General features: G+C 40.8%; 1 protein-coding gene across 1 annotated transcript in view; it reads left to right on the top strand.

Annotated features, from left to right (window-relative positions):
• Positions 1–6,161: 6,161 nt before the first annotated feature.
• INO80D (INO80 complex subunit D) overlaps positions 6,162–14,420 on the top strand; it is a 45,677-nt gene continuing 37,418 nt past the window's right edge. Inside the window, exons 1-2 of the mRNA XM_036386618.1 lie at positions 6,162–6,409; positions 7,677–7,746. The gene's annotated coding sequence lies outside the window, so the exon portion shown is untranslated. The remainder of the gene's footprint in view (positions 6,410–7,676; positions 7,747–14,420) is intronic.

Here is a 14,420-nt window from a genome sequence, read left to right on the forward strand (position 1 = left end):
GGCTAAAAGCTAAGGACTTCCCTGACAACAGCAGTAAGCTTTTTATAAGGAATACAAGAACCCCACCAAATGTCAAAATGTGTAAGTTCTCCTAGAATTACGTGAGAAGTCTGAAAATTCCGATTTAAAAACAACAAAAAATACCAAAGCCAAACACAACACACAATTTTCAATTTATTAACAGATTATTATTATTACTACTTTTCATAAAATGCCAAATGGGAACAAGTACTTCTGTGAGCAGAATACTAAAGCTTACAGAAAGACACAAGGAAAACTTAGTTCAGAAATGAACACCAAATCCTTCACTGTGTGTGTGGGCTTATACAAGTCATGGTCCTTTCTGTTGTGTAAGGTTTTATCCAAAAGACACTTTACAGTAACACATATTAGTTGATGGAATGATGTCAGTGAAGTGTCCCAAAGTACCCAGGTTGCTCCAACTCTCCATAGCTCAGGACCACAGAAAAATGGCCCAGAGAGACATAAATAACATATATAAAGCCTTGTAATTCAAACAAAATGAGTGATTCCATAATCAGCAAAGCCTGCTATGCTAAACACTGTTAATAATTATGTTTTCCTCCAGCTACGTGTACACATTTATTCACAGTGCCTAATGCTGAGGAGCCTACTGAGATTTAGAGGCATAAGAGGTAGTAGAGACATCTTCTCACTCAGCCAATGCTGAATTTTGAATATAATTAACTAATATTTCAAAGAAATAGTTTTATTTCTTCTTGTCATCATCTGTACGCCTGTGTTTATGTTTGAAATGGATCAGAGATGAGAATCATGTATCAAAAAGAAACATACTAACAGCAAAAAACTTTGTAACAAAACACTTTCAAAATCCACTGGAATCTCATGATCCTAGATGCTAATTAAGCCTTTGCTTTGATAGCTCAGCTCCAACTATTTTAGAAAAATCTTGTCCTGCATGCCCTTTACTTCTCAATTACCCATCACAGGATATTTCACACCTTTGTTGGAAGCTACTCTCAGAAGACTTAAGAGACTGTTTATTTGGTCCAGAGCAGGAATTCTCATCTTTCCATCCTGCAGTGGTGACCAAGACCCTCTGCAACCTGAATGTAAATAAATAAGGTTGGACTAATAGCAGAGAGGACTGGTGATAAAGTGTGGAGCTTCTTAACCACTACAATTACAGTTAATGAAGTATCAATAGACAGAAGCAGATAGTAAAAATACAATAGTATACTTTGAATTAACAAAGGGCTTCCCAGTAAAATGAGATGGTATTACAGCATTCTGCTGGGACAGCTTATTCCATTAATTTGTCCTCTATTTAAAGAGGTCTCTACAGATGCCCAACATACTCTGGACAACCTTCCCACAATTAACAGTCTTACTGTTTTGTCTTTGCTGAGCTTTAGGAAGACAATACCATTTATTTAATGCAGATTAAAATACACATTGATAATGAAGAACAGATTAGTGAAGTCTTAGTTAATTACTATTTTCAGTACAGTTCACTATCAATTAATTATATTATCATGTAATAGCTAGCATACATCTGTTCCCAATTGGTTAAATACTTCAGCTATACTCCTACTGAAACCCACAGGAAAATTCCCATTGCTGAAAAAAAGCTTTAATGAAGCTCCTAATACTCAGGAAAACAAGGTTAGTCATATGTACATCCATGTTGCTTTGCTAGCATTTGGGGCTTTAAACTAGGTAAAGCAAAGTTACTCTGTTGTATATAGGGCTTGTCCTATAGTTTCAGCTGTGTTATCTGCCACACAGGAGTGCACTAAAGCACAGGTTTGAAGGAGTTTAGCAGCTGGTGTAAGCAGCTCAATTTATGTCATAACTTGGGAATATTTCCTAGAGAAAAATCCTCAGATCATGGGCAGTGTTCTTAACATAAGGACTCTGTGGTTTGGAAAAGTGGCAAAGAGCATGTGGATTATCAAATACATACAACTGCAGCAGAGTAACTGAAACCCAGATATGCAAGAGACAACCATTGCTATAAAATTTTCATGTTAAAGAATTGGTGAAAAATTAGAATAAACATTTTTCAAAAATGTTAATATGCTGGGATTTAACGGTTAGCTTGACTCCAGAACTTGCCACTATTACACAAACTAATACCACATCACAGCTGCTCGAGACATTGCTTAGAAGAATGTATCATAACTTTGGGTTTTATTTAATTTCTCACCCTTTTCAGTCTTTAAATGCCTAAAGACAAGATCTTCTATACAAATGTGGCTCTTCAGATAAGAAAATCTTGAATTAACAGCTATACACTTAGAGTTGTTCTTCCCCTTCACAACATTCACTTGCATTTTAAATAAATTGCTAATCCCTTTAGCAAGCATTTGAAGACCTTGGAACTGTTTCCTCAGTATGTGTCTTTCAAGAAATAATACCAAGATGCCGACATTGTAACACTATTTGTGGAGAACCTGAGAGTCTTCATCACACGCACAGAATCTAAGGCATGGTCCAGAAATTCTTGAGGTCTGCACTCGGGGTGCGCACGACCTTGGGAGAAAGTCAAGGTTCATTTCTTGATGCACCCTCCTCCAGTAAGTGGTGTACAACCTAAAGCACCTATTTCATTGCTTTATCAAACTCACAAAGCTTATTCACTGCATCACTGCCCTGTCTCACTACTAACACAAGTGAGACACATCAGCACAGAATGCCTCATTAGCCAGAACGTATGATTTACAGAACATTAATGTTCTCTGACCACTCTGTGCTCAAGTGTACAATAAGTTTACTGGATGGAGCAGTTGGTCCAGGGATGAGGCTGACTTAAATCAAGGCAGACAGACCTGTTCTGTAGAATGGAAGTTCCAGAATACAATTCTGAATGCTGTACGGGGGACCTTTTGTGCTTAGGGTTTACACATTGTCCTTGTACAGAAGTTTCAGAGTCCAATTTGTCCTCCAGTGTAATTTCAGAGCACTGCTCTACCCATCAAAATAATGTATGTCCCAGCCTAAGAGTCTTGTCCATAAAGATAAGCAAATATTTTTTAAAAAATAATTTCATTCTACATTACTAAAACTAGCAGACTGCTCCTTTAGCTTGTTACCGTGTAACATTTTATTTTCAGCAAATTAAAATAATATTTGTATCTCTTAGTAAGTTAGTGAAAAGCAAATTACTCTCAGATAAATAAAGTTTTGTTAAATAAATTTATCCATCCATGAAGTACAAATTTTTAATTTCTCTGTTGAATGATTACATAATAGTCCACACAATCAAGATCTGGCAAATTTTTCCTCTTTACTTTCTCCTCCTTAAAAAGATTGAATTAATTTTTTTTTGTACAAGACACCAGAAGTATTCCATTTCAAGTTTTCCTATTCCAAACTTCCAGATTCAAAATGTTTCTCATTTTCTTGGCATTAAGCTTCTGGCTTCACAATTAAAACACATTAGATAGATCTTAGGATGTCACCAAAATGTGTAATGCTGTCGCGATGCATGTTTAAATTTAGGCAGGCAAGTAATCTGATTAAAGTCAGTATCTGCAAAGTCAAACACATAAACCCAAGAAAAGGTTTAATATTGTTTCTGCGCTCAGCTTCTCAAGTGCATTCATAGCTATTTCTCTAAAATGTTGAATTACCTGCATCCCATTTAAAAAATACAATTCCAAGATACTAAGTGTGCTGTACAGATATTCTTAAGGGTTCCACAGAGAGATGTGGCAGAGATTAGTTGTTCATGGTATGCCTCTCTTCCTAAAACACAAAACCCATCTAAATAGCCCAATTAAGAGAACTTGAACTGTAGTTGAATTATACTGAACTACTGAATTAAGTTGAAAGTAGCAATTCTATTGTTTAACACAATGGTTAATACAAGAAATCACTTTGTACAGAAACTTAAATTTGGTACTCGAGCAAAATCCTACCGATTTGGGAAGAGTTTTATGCCAGGAACTACAGTGATCCTTCAAGCACTTCTGAATTAGCAAGTGTTAGTAAGGCCGGCAAGCATCTGCAAAAGTGGGGTCTGAGAATTTGGCCCTTTATCTATCTATTTAGAATAAAAGAAAAGGAAATACTAGTTTATGCTGCATTTGTTGAATTCCTAAATTATTTAAGATAATTTATTTGCAATATTTCAAAGGGTTTGCGGTTTTTCAATCATCCTATACCTGACCAATGTTTGTAATCCCTGTCATTCCTATAATGAATTCTAGGTATAGAATATAAAAGTAGTTTTTGCTGAAACAGCTTACAAAGAGAATAATCATACTTCATGCTCCAAAGCATACAATAATGACTGGTAAAATTATGAAGGACCCTAATTTTATTGCACTACTTCTATACAAAATACAAACTCTTTTGGAATACAATATAGGAGCAACATATTTGGGTTTTTTTGTTGTTGTTGTTTTCTAACATCAGCAGAACTATCCATTTGACAGATTAATAACTGAAAAACAGAAAAAAAATCAAATAACAGAAAAACACCTCCCATGCAATAATTCCATTGAATGCAACACTCCAGATTATTAAAAATGAGCTAGGTAGACTAAGAATAATCTAAAAAACTCTGCTAACAAAAACAGTGTGACACAAAGATCAGCTGACTTTTAATTATACTTTAATTGAAACCTATTTATCTAAATGAAAAACCCACTATGAACACACGAGCTACCCTCACCATGCAGGCTGGGCAAACTCAAAGTATGTTTTGAAATGTGGATGTACCTAAAATACGGGATTTTTTTTTTTTTTAAGATTACAAGAACTGAACTAAACCAATATATTTCAGATTTGGCAGGGGAGAGGAGGAGGGTGATAATATACTAAGTAATTCAGTACTTCATCCGTATGACCTTAGTCTGACTGCAGTTCAATTAGTCTATACCACCTGAATAATTTTTACAATGGAAAAAACATAATGTATAGCTCATTAGTTTCCTAATTATTTCCTCTTCCTTCGGGACAAATAAAAAGGCATCTTTGCAGTTCATCTCTGAATAGGGCTGTGCATAATACTACTTCAAGAAACATTATCACAGATCTGCTGAATACAGTGATGTCTTCACCTACAGATACACCACAGCATCTGACACTGTTTTGACAGCACTTAATATATTTTTTACAATCTAATAAAAGAATCTGCAACAAAGGAAAGTAATATTAATTTATATTACAAGATACTGTAGTATAAATTTATAGCATTTCTCAACTATAAGTTAGGAATAATATTCATAAATATAAAGAACAAAGCCCCTAAATCAAAACAGTAAGTTAAAAAGAACCGAAACAGATTTTTAGAAGGCTGCAAAATGCTTTGAAAATATTAAGAACAAAACTCAACTGTTGCCCCCAATTTCTTGCTATGAGTTCTGTTTTTTCACAGCCCATCCTGAAGGGCAGACAATGCTAAATTTATGACAGCACAATTTCTCAGATATCTATCATAGGTTCCTCTCACTCACATTAAATCCTTCATTGTTTCTCTACACAGCCTACTCTAGAAAGAAATAAAAAAGTAAAAATTAAAAAAATATGAGTTTTTTCCTACCTGTATATCCAATTTTATTTACAATGCCTTGAGAGAGAGAAAGACGTTATGGTACAATTACACCAAACTATCCGACATCAATCTCAGCTGTTTACTAAGACTAAGAATACCAAAAAAAAGTTACACAAACTTTCACAATTACACACTAATTTTTAGAACCATCACAAAATGACAAAAAAGTTATCAACTTTAAAATACAGAAAAAAATTACATAGCTTTAAGAACAACGAAGTTACTAAAAATATTTTTTTTACCATACCTCCTTTAATTTTTTTTCCAGAGAGTTGATCTTTACAGATTATTAAAAAAAAAATTCTTCAGCGACGAGCCTTTGTATTTTATTTTTATTAAAAAAAAAAAAGTCACACAAATGATAAAATATTTTGTTTTGGCCATTTGTCTCCCTCCTCCAAATGGACACTTTATAAAAACCTTCTGTACTTTTTTTCCCCCTCCCTCTCTCCCTCGCTACTACCTCCAAGATGGTAGGAAAGTTGTTGTTTTGGAGGGCAGAGGAGCCGCTCTCTGATGTTATGTCCTCGCAGTGCCTGTAGTGGTGCTATAGGAGGCTGCTGGCTCTCTTCTTGAGCAGCCCCAGCAGCCCTGCCTTCTTTGCTGGAGAATATATTCAGGGATTCCCCTTAATAATCACCTACCCTCTGAGCACTTTGTAGTTTTAAAATAATAAAAGAGCCCCCAAAGCTTCCTCCCCACAAAAAGCAGGATCTTCTCAGAGACAGGGGGGCAGCAGCTCCTCAGCACAGAGCCCGAGCACATTCCCAGTCCCTCTGCTGGGGAGGAAACTCTGATCTGTCAGCCCAACAGAGGGAAAGGGGGGAGAGGAGAGAGAGGAGGGAAAAAAAAGCAGCTGGAAAGGTAAGCCAGGCCCGGCCTGCATCCCCGGGCTCGCGTAGCGCGGCAGGCGGTGCGGAGGGTGCAGGGCGGGCGGGGAGGCGGGCTACTCGAGGCCGGGGATCGGTCGGAGTGGCGTAGGCCGCGGTAGGGGGTGCGGGGAGCCAGGGGGGTTTTTGAAGCTTTCGGGCGCCGGGAGGAGCGCCGGAGGGGGGTGAGACGGCCGCCGGGGCACAGCGGGAGGGTCGGGCGCGGCGCCTTTGCCCGGGAGGTGAAGGGCGGCGGGGGAGAACGGCGGCGGGGGGGCGCTAGGCCTCGGCGCGGCGCGGCCCGGCCGCTCCGCTCCCCGCCCCGCCGGGCCCCCCGCGCCGGGCCCCGGGCCCAGAGCGGGCCGAGCCCCGCCGCCGCCGGGGCCGGGCGGCTGGGGGGAAGCAGAGGGGGCGCCGCGGTTGGGGCCGCTCTTTCCCCCCAAGCCCCCCCCGCCCCCCGCGCGGGGCGAGAGGGCCGCGGGACGGGGGGACGGGGGCGGCATTAATTTGCCGAAATGACTTTTAATGAGCGGTGCCGGGGTGGGGGGGCACCCCCTCCCCCAGCCCGGTGCGGGGCCGCCGCGGCGGAGGCGGTGCCGGTCCCGCGGGGCTGCGCCGGCCGCGGCCTGGAAAGTTTCGCAGCGTTTTTGGGGTGCTTTACCCCCCCTCTGCCGCCGCCGGCCACCCCCCGCCCGCGGCCGTGGGGACGGTGCCGGCGGGGCGGGGGCACCTCAGAATGCGGCCGCAGTTTCCCCCCCGCCCGTCCCGTACCCCCTTTTCCCCCCGTCGGTGACCCCCTTCGGCCGGGCCGGCGGCAGCTGGATTCGTCGCACAACTTTTTGGGAGGTAGAGGGGGGCGGTTTTGGGGGTGCGGGGAAGCCCTCGGAGTGTCTCCCCCCCCCCCTGCCCCCCAGGCTGCCGGCACGTGGGGCCCCGGGCCGGCCCCCGAGCTCGGAACGAGGGGCAGGGGCGAGGGGCTGCCCGTGGCAGCACCTTCGGTGCCGGGCCCATGCCGGGCCCGGCGGCTGCCTGAGCCCTGCCGGGGCCGGGCTGGGGTCCCTCGGCCACCCGCTGTCCCGGGACCCGTTAGTGGGACAGGAGCCACAGCCACTGGCACCTCAGCCCGGGGAGGGGAGCGCTCGGTAGCCCCTACACGGCAAGGGCTGTGTCTGGCCCCCTCTCATGTCCCTGTGGGCTGGGGGTGGTCTGTGTGAGGTGCTGCTGCCCCCCAGGACTGAAAATGAAAGGATCCTTTTTTTCAGGGAAAAGAAGGTCTGGTAGTTGTGAAGTGAGTGCACTGGAAGACCCATCATCGCACTTCACCCCGCACAGGTGAAATAGCTCCGGTTTCTAATGCGGGAGGTGGCACGTTTCGGTCAAATATTCCTTAATGTGTCTTTTAGGTCAAAAGTATAGTGGCTTTGTACAAGTAACCTCAAATGAATTTTAGAAGTGACAGTGACACTCACCTTAAAGCCTTATATTATACCATCTGATTAAAATACATAGAGTTAGTTCTCACTTAGTTACTCAACAACGTGCAATGCAGGTTTACTTTAAGGCCTTTTAGTTTTTGAGGGTTGGGAGACTTAAAAATAAAATTGACAAAATTAGGGCAATGCACTGTTCCGCTGTAGACAGGTGCCCTCCCCTGTGGGCTCACCTGTAGTGGCAGTGTTCCACGCTCAGGCCATACCCACCAGGTACCACTTCTGATGGCTGAACTGGAGAGCTCGTGTTTTGTATGAAGCTGTCACTTACAAACTGGTGACATTCAGCCTTTTCATGAACTGTTTGTAGTACATACAAAGATCACACAAGTTTTATTAATTGTAAAGCTAAATTATTTACTGGAAGCAACGCTAAATTTAAGTACTGGGGGTTATTTTGATGTTCAGTAGTTTTGTGATGAGTGATTGAATTTGTGTGTAGGACCTGGTCCTACAGAACTGTGTGTACTATGTTGTCATGGTATGGTAAATCATCAGGAGGTACAAATTTATTTTAGGACCACACTGAAACTCCAATAGCTTATACCTGCTGAAAGGCTCCTCTGTGAGGAGCTCTGTTGGTTTATTTATTGAGTATTCCTACTGAAGCAAGAATGATATTGTATTGTGAGAAAATAAGTTTATTTGTCTTTGTAGTATTGGGACTAAAAATAAGACAAAGGTATTTTGTTTAACCTCATCTGGAAAGGCAGGCTATGTGTTATTTGACTAAATAAAAGACTTGGACTTATTCTTTTTCCCCAAGTATAGATGCAAGGTGTGTTATGGTATGCTTAATCTCTACTTTATCTCAGGATATTGCTTTTGGTATTTTGAGATGTTTCTAAAGTACATTTCTGCCCTGTTGCAATGTCATAAAGGGTCCATTTGTTGCTGTATCTGAAGGCTGCTCTTTGCAGCCCTGCTCATCCTTGCAAAACCCAGCCCTGTTTATAACTACATTGAAATAACCATGCGTGACAACCTCCCTGTGAGGATGTGATAGCAGGACTGGGGCCTGGAGACCTTCTGCTCAAATAGAGAAATCCTTGTTCAAAAAACTTTCAAGATACAGAGCCCATCTTGAACCTTAGGTCAGGAATAGCCATGTATAGGAGATTACTTTTTGAAATCTGTAGGAATGTACTCTTGACAGTAGTTACAAATTTTCCTACGTAAGTTCTTTTTTCTTTACAAATCCTCTGAAGTTTCTAAAATTTGTAGAGTCTTAAATGTTTGTTGTTTTTTAGGGTTTGGGCTATCTTTGTCAGGTTTTCTCTAAGATACTATGAGGTGCAGATGAGTGAATCAGCTGAAATTAAAATTCCTGTTTAAGTTCATGTGGTGTAGGAAAACAAAAAGAACCTGTTCAGTTTGTGAGCAAAGACTTATTTTCCTCCTCATAGTTATGTTTTCTGCTCTTGATAGTAACCAGTTACAAGTCTGTAAGTTCTCTAGCTGTTGCTATTTTTAGGAATAATGCTTAATTCTGTATTTATTGTGTTATATTCTAAAACATAATCTGTTTTACCAGTGTTGCCTAAAACATTCTGCTGCTTTTCTGTTAATATATTGGACATCCTTATGCAGTGTAAACTGCCTTTTGCCAGAACTGAAGTAATAAGCTTTCTAAAAAGGCAGAATGAGGGCAATATTGCTTCTTTCTTCCCAGGTAGATCTTAACATATGAAAAAAAGTAGTCCAAAATACGATTCCAGGTGGTAACTAAAAATATCTTGTAAGATCTTAACATGTTGAATGCCTTGATCTGTCAGGGTACCTGCATGTGTGTTACAGTACCTGCACTTCAGAGGCCTTCCTGAGTAAGGACTGTACTCTAGTTCATGAAAGCGTTCTGTACAGGAACTCTTGTAGCTGATGTTGGTTGCTTCCCAGTGTCCTCTGTCTCAATTTGAGTGCTTTTACTGACAAAAAGAGTCTTGTTTCCACAATTACAGCATTCTTGGTTTGCTAGCTGAGTGTAGTAGAGAATGGAGCTGTTAAAAGACTAGAACTAAGTGAAACTTATGGTTAGATCACAGCATAGGGACAGAAGTTACAACTTTGTGATGTTGATGTTGATCACAATTAGATGTGGTACAGCTTCTCTTGATAGAACAAAACATTTCAAAGAGAGGTATTACTTGCTATGAAATAGAGAAAATGAATGTTTTAGATTCATACTTAGAAGTATACTTTTTACTAATACTGATTGAAAAGTTTTGCTATAAAATAGCTTTAAGTACCTGTCTTTTTGTCATGAACCTTATGGCTTCTGTTCATCTTGGGGTGGATGAAATTCCATGTTTCCAAACATCTTGCACACCGTGTGTTTGCTCGTTTCAGGAAATGGGTCTGACAGTGACAGGTACTTGTTCTTTCTTGGTCAAGAGGAAATGACAAAACTACTATTGATGTTATTTGTGCTTGTGGGGAAGCTGAGATTCTTGTAGATCCATGTTCTACTTCTGGACCCAAGCTGATGGTTTTGGGAACCTACGGAGATGATTGTACCTTGTCTGTGAGATGTCATGAACACACCAAGCAATTTAACATGAAATTTAGGCTAGTATTAGCAAATGCAAACAACACAATAAAGACCTCTGTAGTTGTGGATTTTGTTTGGATGCAGTGTGTGAAGCTCTGAGCTCAGTCCTCTTAATTATACATCTTTTAACCACCAGCATATAATTGCCTTGCAATTTACAATGCATTTGGGGATTCCATTGCCTAAAAGGGTCCTACGTACATTGAATGTCAAGTTCTGAGCATATGTTTAAGATGTTTCAACCCACATGATTTCAAATACTCTAATATTTTCAGCACAGCATTTGCGCAAAATTACCGGTCGGAGTTTTGAGGCTCTGGTGCTTTGGGCTTTCTGTTAGTGAGTAAGCCATTGCCTTCCCTGTAGATTACTCACAATGTCAGGTACCAGATTTCTGTATGACATAATGCTGCTACTTGGGTATGGTTATAGTAAAGATCATCCTCCAGAGTTTGCTGCTACACTGTTTTCCAGCCTCTCTGAAGGAGTGTTTAACTCTTTTGGAAGAGGGTGTGTGGAGTGCAGAGCTACAACTGTGTTGTCTTTGGAACTGATGTGCACTGCAAGGGAGCTGATTATGCCTGTACTGAAAAGCCAGTACTAAAAGGAAGTTGGAAGTTGGCTTCTTCCAGAGGGTGATAGTAGGTGTTGGCAGTTGGACAGGTGTGTTCCTGTGTGTATTGAAATCTTTCATTTCTCTTTTTGCAGTCACTGTGCAAACCACCTTCAGTTATCTTATTGACAACCAGTGGCTGCACTCAGCAGGACAAATAGCTCTGCTCTTAAGTGCTGATGTCTCAGAGTGTGACTTTGCTCTGTGTCCTGCATGTCCTTGCTATAAAGCCTTGCTGGGGTGCTAAGTTTGTTACTCTTCTTCACACGTCCAGATAGGACTTTAGCCAGAGGGAGGAGATTTTCTTCCAGTCAGCTGCTCAAGAATAAAAAATGGGACAAAGGGAGAAGTGAATGTGTTATGAAGTTACAAATATTAGTGATAAACTTATAAGAATGTGAAAAATACCCTGCTGGGTCAGATTACCTTGGATCCAACCTAATGTTCTGTTTAGGGCAGTAGGAATAAGTGATGCTACTTAGGAAGGGCATTAAAGCCCAGACACTTTTTTTGTGCTTTCTTCTCTTACTCCTCCACCACCCATATTTGTTAAAATGGTCGTGCTAGAGAGTGCATCACTTATGTCCCCATTGTCCATGAACTTCTCTATTGCCTTTTTGAACCTGATGGTACTGTCTGCTTCCATAGTCTCAAGTGATTGCAAGCTCCAGCAGTTCACTGCCTGTGAGTAGTAAAAATGAAGAAATACTTCTTTGATATGTTTTGAGTCAATCTCTTAGTAACTTCATCAGGTACCTCTAGCTGCAATATTTTGTGATCTGGTATGGCTGCTCTGTATTTACCTTATTCTGTACCATGATTTTTTATTTTGCAAGGGCACACATTTTTGGATTCCCTTCTGTTCTTTGCCCTGTTGTTTCTTAGTAGCTCAAAATCTTTTATTTAGAATCAGTTGTTTAAGGAAAATCTAGGTTCCTCACGAAGCAGCTTCTGGTTTCTCATTCACGGGTTGTGGCTAAAGTTAGTTTGAGCACATGCAGGCATAATTTTTTTTCCTGTCAAACCTTCCTACATCTTCAATGTAGAGTATAAATGCAAAACTGAAAACAGCTTCCAGAAAGTTTTGTATTCTGATATTTTTATAGTGAAGTACAGCTGCTTAAGCATTTGCTTTTTCCAGGGGAAGTCCATGTTTCCGTCATCTCTTACTGAATCCTGTGGGACAAAAATAATTTCTCCCCCACCCACTATTTAGCTAAGTGTAGTTTCAGTTCTCCTCAGTTAAGTGACATGTGCCTATTCCATGCTTGTGCTACTTTTTACGTAGCAGCAAAAAGCTCTGATAAGAACTCCTGTAAATTGTTAAAAATAAAACACTGCATTAGATGAAATCAGAATGAAGAGACTTAAGTGTCTTCATTATTTTTATATGTATATATTTATATACACACACTCTCTCTCTTATATGGTATGCCATGGAAGTAAAAAAAAAAAGCTCTTCTAAGATTAAGTCCAACTTCAGTCTCTGTTCCTGGCAATGTATCCACATAGTGACATGTCTTTCGGGGAGTCTGTTTAAGAATTTACCAATAAAGATATAATTGCAAGTTTGAGAAAATTGCTGTGTTGTTTTTTTAATATTACATTGGTTGGCTACTATGTTTGTTGGCTTTCTTGTTCCTTGCACTGTAGTTGTACTGTCAGGATTTTTAATATGGCTATTTTTGCATGAGCTTCTTTTAGTGTATGTATAGACCCAAAAACTCACGTTCATGCTTATTGGTTTCCCTGGGGATTATTGTCAGTATTTTTGTGTGAGTGTTTCAAATGGCATTGCCCTTGTGCCCTGTATCTCTCAGACAGGAGAGAAGTGAAATGCTATGCCTGCCTTGACACAGTCAAGTTAAATGCAAAAATAAGACTTAATTATGAGTTAAACCCAAAAATAAGACTGTGGCCACAAGAATAAATCTAGGATTAGTGGCTGGGAACTGTGGAGCAGTTTCCTTACAGAAGCTTAACAGAGGCACACAAGGTATGCATTTCTTACTGTTTACTTTGGAACCATCCTAAGGAACTCTTTCTTTGGTCTATTGCCTGCTAACCTTCAGAAAAGAAATACAGCTGGGTTGTACAAAAGAGGAGAAGGTTAGTGATCCATCAGAAACTTTGCAAAGCGTGATAGTGGTAGTTTAAAAGAAGGTGAAAAATAAACCAGAAGAAAATAGAGAGCAACACGTGGGTCGCTCCAGCTGCAAGATACACTTGGTCTTTCAAGTTTTATGTCCAGTCCAGTGTGCCACCTAATCCAAGCTTTGATAAACTGAGAGAAGCAGACTCTCCAGCAAAAGGCTTTCTGTCAGTGTTGTGTGTGTGGGTCACAAGTAGTTGAGACTCATTTGATTACTTTTGCTGCCATAGTAATAGAGGAGTCCATCTCTCAAGCACCTGGGATACAAGCACTGACCACAACTCCCGTATGGTCATCGTGTTCCTATGAGATTTATGCGTTTTCTTCATGTTGTTGCTGAATACTGGAGGATATATCAGTATCTGCCTGAGCCAAGGTTACTGAAAGGAATATTTGGTGCTTAACATGCTAAAGAGATTGTTCCCTTTTCCCATTCTGTCTTTTTGAAGCAAACAGTCAACAATGAACTTTCTTGTTCTTAAGACTGACATGTTGTAGAAAGTCATACTCCGGTGATTGGTTGATTTCAAGTATATGTGTGTGTATGTACATAGTGCCTTTGAGAAAAGCTGGGAAAGGGGATTGAAATTGGTCCAGGTGACTGTGTGTATGTTGTGGCTCTCTGGTGTAAGCAAAGCATGAGGCTCCTGCCTCTGGGGCTGGCCGCTTCCCTGTGTGCTTGGAAAGGGAAAATGTGTATCAAGAGGAAATACAAAGTTACCATTATTGTCAAATGATTGTTCAGGTTGCTTGTAGTAGTTACATTCTGTAGCACCTGTCTCTATTCATGTGCTCGGTAATGCTGTGTGTGTGCATGTACAGCTGTTCCAAGAATTTTAAGTTTTTAAGTGTTTGTAAGTCATAATACTCTTCTGTCTTTCTGCATTTACAGCTAGATATATGCTAATGAAGGCCAGGTTTATGTTGTTTACTCTGTGGGATAGGGTGTTTTGTTTTGCCCTAGTGACTTAAAATTGGTTTTCTAGATCCCCCAGTGCTGTAGTGCTTTGTCATTTTCTCATGGTACTTTTTTACAGCAGAAGGTGGAGGCTTGTACCTTTACAAGAGGAAAGTACATCTTTCCTGCAAAGTCTGTGTAGGTTTCCTCTTTGCAATTCTGTTCTTGCCATTTTGGGCCTCGGGAACAAGTAATTTCATTGAGGTGGTAATCTGTACATTTGTCACATGCCTCTAATTTATTAC

This window comes from Molothrus ater, chromosome 7 (genome assembly GCF_012460135.2).
Source record: "Molothrus ater isolate BHLD 08-10-18 breed brown headed cowbird chromosome 7, BPBGC_Mater_1.1, whole genome shotgun sequence".
Taxonomy (NCBI): domain Eukaryota; kingdom Metazoa; phylum Chordata; class Aves; order Passeriformes; family Icteridae; genus Molothrus; species Molothrus ater.